The sequence below is a fragment of the Mus caroli genome, chromosome 12 (genome assembly GCF_900094665.2).
Source record: "Mus caroli chromosome 12, CAROLI_EIJ_v1.1, whole genome shotgun sequence".
NCBI lineage: Eukaryota > Metazoa > Chordata > Mammalia > Rodentia > Muridae > Mus > Mus caroli.
The window spans coordinates 58,709,984-58,717,896 of NC_034581.1; positions in this window are offsets into that span (position 1 = coordinate 58,709,984).

The following is a 7,913-nucleotide window of genomic DNA, read 5'->3' on the forward strand; positions in this document are numbered from 1 at the left end:
AGAGACTATGAAAGCCAGAAGTTCCTGGACAGATTTTCTACAGACACTAAGAGAACACAAATGCCAGCCCAGGATACTATACTTAGCCAAACTTTCAATTACCATAGATGGAGAAAACAAAGTATTCCATGACAAAACCAAATTCACACATTATCTTTCCATGAATCCAGCCCTTCAAAAATAATAAGAGAATAAAACCAATACGAGGACAGAAACCACACCCTAGAAAAAGCAAGAAAGTAAATCTTCAGCAAACCTAAAAGAAGACAGCCACAAGAAAAGAATGACAACTCTAACAACAAAAATAATAGGAAGCAACAATTGCTTTTCCTTAATATCTCTTAACATCAATGGACTCAATTCTCCAATAAAAAGACATAGACTAACGGACTGGCTACACAAAGAGGACGCAACATTTCGCTGCTTACAGGAAACCCATGTCAGGGAAAAAGACAGACATTACCTCAGAATGAAAGGCTGAAAAACACTTCCAAGCAAATGATCTGAAGATACAAGCTGGAGTAGCCTTTCTAATATCAAATAAATTCAAATTCCAACCCAAAGTTACTTAAAAAGACAAGGAGGAACACTTCATACTCATCAAAGGTAAAATCCTCCAAGAGGAACTCTCAATTCTGAATATCTATGCTCCAAATGCAGGAGCAGCCACATTCATTAAAGATACTTTAATGAATGCACACAGTGCACCGCACATAATAATAGTGGAAGACTTCAAAACACAACTTTCATCAATGGACAGATCATGGAAACAGAAACTAAACAAGGACACAATGAAACTAATAGCCGTTATGAAACAAATGGATTTGACAGACATCTACAGAACAGTTTATCCTAAAACAAAAGAATATACCTTCTTCTCTGCACCTCGTGGTACCTTCTCCAAAATTGACCTTATAATTGGTAACAAAACATACCTCAACAAATACAAAAATATTGAAATTGTCCCATGCATCCTATCAGTTCACCATGGACTAAGGCTGATCTTCAATAACAACATAAATAATAGAAAGCCAACATTCATGTGGAAAATGAACAACAATCTTCTCAATGATAACTTGGTCAAGGAAGGAATAAAGAAAGAAATTAAAGACTTTTTAGAGTTTAATAAAAATGAAGCTACAACAAACCCAAATTTATGGGACACAATGAAAGCATATCTAAGAGGAAAACTCATAGCTCTGAGTTCCTCCAAAAAGAAACTAGAGAGAGCACACACTAGCAGCTTGACAACACAGCTAAATGCTCTAGAACAAAAGGAAGCAAATTCACCCAAGAGTAGTCGACAGAAGGAAATAATCAAACTCAGGGGCGAAATCAGCCAAGTGGAAACAAGAAGTATTCAAAGAATCAACCAAAGGAAGAGATGGTTCTTTGAGAAAATAAACAAAATAGATAGACCATTTGCCAGACTCACTAGAGGGCACAGGGACAACATCCTAATTAACAATATCAGAAATGAAAAGGGAGACATAACAACAGATCCTGTGTAAATCCAAAATACCATCAGATCCTTCTACAAAAGGCTATACTCAACAAAACTGGAAAACCTGTATGAAACAGGCAAATTTCTAAACAGATACCAGGTACCAAAGTTAAATCAGGATCAGGTAAATGATTTAAACAGTGTTATATACCCTAAAGAAATAGAAGCAGTCATAGTCTCCCAAACAAAAACAGCCCAACACCAGATGGGTTTAGTGCAGAGTTCTATAAGACCTTCAAAGAAGATCTAATTCCAGTTCTTCTCATACTATTCCACAAAATAGAAGCAGAAGGTGCTCTACCCAACTCATTCTATGAAGCCACAATCACTCTGATACCTAAACCACAGAAAGACCCAACAAAGATAGAGAACTTCAGACCAATTTCGCTTATGAATATCGATGGAAAAATTGTCAATAAAATTCTTGCCTACTGAATCCAAGAACACATTAAAACAATAATCCATCCTGACTAACTAGGTTTCATTCCAGGGATGCAGGGATTGTTTAATATATGGAAATCCATCAATGTAATCCAAAGTATAAACATCTCAAAGACAAAAACGAGATGATCATCTCGTTAGATTCAGAGAAAGCATTTGAAAAAATCCAACACCCATCCATAATAAAAGTCTTGGGAAGAGCAGGAATTCAAGGCCTATACCTAAACATGATAAAAGTAATCTACAGCAAACCAGTAGCCAACATCAAAGTAAATGGTAAGAAGCTGGAAGCATTCCCACTAAAATCAGTGACTAGACAAGGCTGCCCACTTTCTCCCTGCCTATTCAACATTGTACTTGAAGTCCTAGCCAGAGCAATTCGACAACAAAAGGAGATCAAGGGGATACAAATTGGAAAGGAAGAAATCAAAATATCACTTTTTTACAGATGATATGATAGTATATATAAGTGACTCTAAAAATTCCAGCAGAGAACTCCTAAATCTGATAAACAGCTTCGGTGAAGTAGCTGAATATAAAAATTAACTCAAACAAGTCAATGGCCTTTCTCTACACAAAGGATAAACAGGCTGAGAAAGAAATTAGGGAAACAACACCCTTCTCAATAGTCACAAACAATATAAAATACCTTGGCGTGACTCTAACTAAGGAAGTGAAAGATCTGTATGATAAGAACTTCACGTATCTGAAGAAAGAAATTAAAGAACATCTCAGAAGTTGGTATGCTCATGGATTGGCAGGATCAATATAGTAAAAATGGCTCTATTGCCAAAAGCAATCTACAGATTCAATGCAATCTCCATCAAAATTCCAAGTCAGTTCTTCAATGAATTAGAAAGGGCAATCTGCAAATTCATCTTTGAATAACAAAAAACCTAGGATAGCATAAAGTCTTCTCAATGACAAAAGAACCTCTGGTGGAATCACCATGCCTGACCTAAAGCTGTATTACAGAGCAATTGCAATAAAAAACAACAACAACAAGAACAACAACAACATGGTACTGGTATAGTGACAGACAAGTAGACCANTGGAATAGAATTGAAGACCCAGAAATGAACCCACACACCTATGGTCACTTGACCTTTGACAAGGGAGCTAAAACCATCCAGTGGAAAAAAGACAGCATTTTCTACAAATGGTGCTGGCACAATGGGCAGTTAACACGTAGAAGAATGCAAATTGATCCATTCTTATCTCCCTCTACTAAGGTCAAAACTAAGTGGATCAAGGAACTCCACATAAAACCAGAGACAGTGAAAGTTATAGAGGAGCAATTGGGGAAAAGCCTAGAAGATATGGGCACAGGGATAAAATTCCTGAATAGAACAGCAATGGCTTGTGCTACAGCACAAGAATCTACAAATGGGACCTCATAAAATTGCAAAGCTTCTGTAAGGCAAAAAACACTGTCAATAAGACAAAAAGNCCACCAACAGATTGGGAAAGGATCTTTACCTATCCTAAATCAGATAGGGGACTAATATCCAATATATAAAAAGAACTCAAGAAGGTGGACTCCATAAAATCAAATAACCCCATTAAAAAATGGGGCTCAGAGTTAAATAAAGAATTCGCACCTGAGGAATACTGAATGGCTGAGAAGCACCTGCAAAAATGTTCAGCATCCTTAATCATCAGGGAAATGCAAATCAAAACAACCCTGAGATTCCACCTCACACCAGTCAGAATGCCTAAGATAACAATTTCAGGTGACAGCAGATGCTGGTGAGGATGTGGAGAAAGAGGAACACTCCTACATTGTGGGTAGGATTGCAAGTGCACACCCACTCTGGAAATCAGTCTGGTGGTTCCTCAGAAAATTGAACATGGTACTACCGGAGGATCCCGCAATACCTCTCCTGGGCCTATATCCAGAAGATATTCCAACTAGTAAGAAGGACACATGCTCCACTATTTTCATAGCAGCCCTATTTATAGTAGCCATAAGCTGGAAAGAACCCAGATGCCCCTCAACAGAGGAATGGATACAGAAAATGTGGTACATTTACANAATGGAGTACTACTCAGCTATTAATAAGAATGAATTTATGAAATTCTTAGTCAAATGGATGAACCTGGAGGGCATCATCCTGAGTGAGGTAACCCAATCACAAAGAAACTCACACAATATGTACTCACTGATAAGTGGATATTAGCCCAGATACTTAGGAAACCCAAGATATAAGATACAATTTGTGAAACACATGAAACTCAAAAAGATGGAAGACCAAAGTGTGGACACTGTGCCCCTTCTTAGAATTGGGAACAAAACACCCATGGAAGGAATTAAAGAGACAAAGTTTGGAGCTGAGACAAAAGGATCGACCATCTAGAGACTGATATATCCGGGGATCCATCCCATAATCAGCTTCCAAACGCTGACACCATTGCATACACTAGCAAGATTTTGTTGAAAGGACCCTGACATATCTGTCTCTTGTGAGACTATGCTGGGGCCTAGCAAACACAGAAGTGGATGCTCACATTCACCTATTGGTTGGCTCCTCAATTGAGGAGCTAGAGAAAGTATCCAAGGAGCTAAAGGGATCTGCAATCCTGTAGGTGGAACAACAATACAAACTAAACAGTACCCCCCAAAGCTTGTGTCTCTAGCTGCACATGTATCAGAAGATGGCCTAGTAGGCCATCAGTGGAAAGAGAGGCCCATTGGTCGTGCAAACTTTATATGCCTCAGTACAGGGGAATGCCAGGTCAAAGAAGTGGGAGTGGGTGTTTAGGGGAGTCGGGGGGAGGGTATGGGGTACTTATGGGATCACACTGGAAATGTAAATGATTACTATTTAAAAAAAGGAAAAATGAGGAAATAAATGTGGAAATGCACAAGCTTTGTTGTAATAAAAGCAACGTTTTCATGAAGTACCTGATGCTTTTCTGTCAGAACAGATGCTAAGTATGACCTTCCAAATTTGACCTGCAAAATGACACTATGTCAAACTTTGTCTCCCTAACTTTGTGGGTTATGATACATTCATTGCAGAATAATCTCAGGGTTATGTAGATTGAATTAAAGGGATTTAAATTGTGTTTTATCATCACCATGATATTTTCTGAACCAAGAAGTAATTTTTTATATACATGTATTCATCTTGTGAAAATCATTTATTCATAATGTGTGTACTTGTTGAATACACAACTAAATCTTACTTTTTCAAAAGACATATACATAGAGAGATATACTGAACAGTATAAAACATAAAAAAATGAATCTTATTTTACTGTTCTAATTATTTAATTTATGTATAGAATTTTAAAATAACAACTGAAATTAATATGTAGATAAATTAGTAATTTAAATAGCATAAAATCTGGTGAACATCTTAAAATTTAATTATGCTTAAATAATAGAATCACAAATATAGCTTAACTGTGTTGTTTTCTGTCTTATAAATGTCTTCTGAGAATTTCTTTGCTTTCAAGTCTCTCTGGAGATTGTTAGTGTATAAGATGACATGCCACTTCCTTTGATTCTGTTCAGTGATTGGAAGGTCACTCCAAATGTCTGATGTATTCTGAGACAAAGAAACATGAAAAAATATTATGATCTTTTGTGTTACAAACAGATATATGGAAAAATATAACAAAGCCTCTATATTCAACACAGCATATAGAAGTTAGCTATAAGAAAAAAAAAGACATTTTCTTTATAAAAATTCCCCAGTGCTTCAGTTGCTTACCTACCCATCTTCTCCATATGCTATTTTTTCCTAGTCTCTCTTAAAATTCGTTTTCCTTTTACTGTGCCTTGATTATTATCCCTTGACCTAGGCTCAGAAACACCAGTACATTGATAGGTGAGCCTAAGTGAGAAGCAGAGAATATGTGTGAATAGACTAATTTGAGTTTCTTGTACACTTCCTCTCAACCTTCAACATCCCTCCTATGGATCCTTCCATTCCCTTAGAGCAGTTCTGGACCTCTAATAATAACCCACATTCATATACTTTAATTTAGGCTTATTAGATTCATGTGCATGTGTGTGAGTGTGAATGTCCATGTGAATCTGGAAGTCAGAAAATGTGTGGGAGTAAATTCTTACCTTTTACTGTGTCAGCCCCCAAGGATCAATTTCAAAGAGTCAGAAGGCTCTGATTAGATGTAAGTATCAGAAACCCCCAGAGATTCAAGGGACTAAAACACCAAACAAAGAGTACACATGGATGGACCCATGACTCTAGGTGCATATGTAGCAGAAACTTATCTGGCATCAAGGGGAAGGGAGGCCCTTGGTCCTGTGGAGGTTTGATGACCCAACATAGGGGAATGTTAACATGGTGAAGGGTGGGTGGGTAGGTAAGAACCCTCATTAAAGAAGGGAGGGTGGGGGATGAGATAGGGAATTGCAGATGGAAACTGGGAGGGGAGGGATCACATTTGAAATGTAAATAAATAAAGTAACCAATAAAATATTTAAAAAATAAAAACTGAGAAAAAGTAAGTCCCTAGCCTTTATTCTATTAGCCATCTCCCTCTCAATGGCTCACATTAAAAAATAAAGTCTTTAAAAATCCCAGAATGGACACCTAAGCTCAGTATATTCAGTATCCCCACTGCTTTTGTTACAAGACTACACCACCACAACTGGCATCTATTCCACAACTTTCAACTAGAATATGCATAATTATTTTGGATCTCATGAATGTTTGTTGATTGTCATATGTTTTCATCTGCTGCTGGAGGAAGCCTCTACAATACTTATTTGTTTATTTATTTATTTATTTATTTATTTATCGCCAGTTATGTTTTGTTCTATCCTACATCTATGATCTATCCAGTCTCCATTTCCTGGCCATCTAAGTAGTGCTAGGCATGGGCTCCCTATGGTGGCATGATCTTCCAGTTAAATCAGACTTTGGTTGGCCGTTTCCACAAATTCTGAACCACCATTGCCATAGCACATTTTTTAGCTGAGACAGACTGTAGTTCAAAGGTTTTGTGGCTAGTTAGTGTCCAGGTTTCTCTTTTTGGCAGCCTACAAAGTACCTTATCATACTAAATACACTAGAATGTTGGGATGAAGGTTTCATGTAGAAATCAGCATAACCTCTTCACGTTCTATGTATGGATTTAGCCATTAACAATGTTGTTCTGTCATCCATTTACAGAGAACAACCCTCTATCCTAGCATCAATCGGAGTTGTTTGGAGATTTCAATGAGAACCAATTGACCAACAACAGAACCTATTACAATCTTGACCTTTCACTGGAATCCTTGCCTAACTACAAGAGGGGACCAGTGCAAACTCCCAATCACCCACTACTAGGAATCCTCACTATGACCACTCTCCTAACTTCCAGGAAATTTCTACTGTGCTAGTTTTCATATAATCCCCCAAGTTCTCCCCCAATTCCAACCATCTGTCCCTGTACTCTCTTAATCCCATAGCCCCATCTGATCCCTCCAGATACCATCCATTCTAGCCCCAAGTCTACCTGCAAAATCTATTTCCCATTTTCCAGAATATCCATCTATACCCTGCATATAACCCTCCTCTCAACTAAATTCTCTGGGTCTATAATTGTAGCTTGGTAATTACTTACTTCACAGCTAATATCCACTTATAAATGAATGCATATGATGTTTGTCTTTCTGGGTCTGGGTTAGATCACTCAGGATCTTTTTTTCCCCCTAGTTCTATTTTGCTAAAAAAAAAAATGATATTATTTTTAAATATCTGAGTGTCTTAGTCAGGGTTTCTATTCCTGCACAAACATCATGACCAAGAAGCAAGTTGGGTAGGAAAGGGTTTATTCAGCTTACACTTCCATGCTGCTGTTCATCACCAAAGGAAGTCAGGACTGGAACTCAAACAGGTCAGAAAGCAGGAGCTGATGCAGANGNCATGGAGGGATGTTCTTTACTGGCTTACCTCCCCTGGCTTGCTCAGCCTGCTCTCTTATAGAACCCAAGACTACCAGCCCAGGG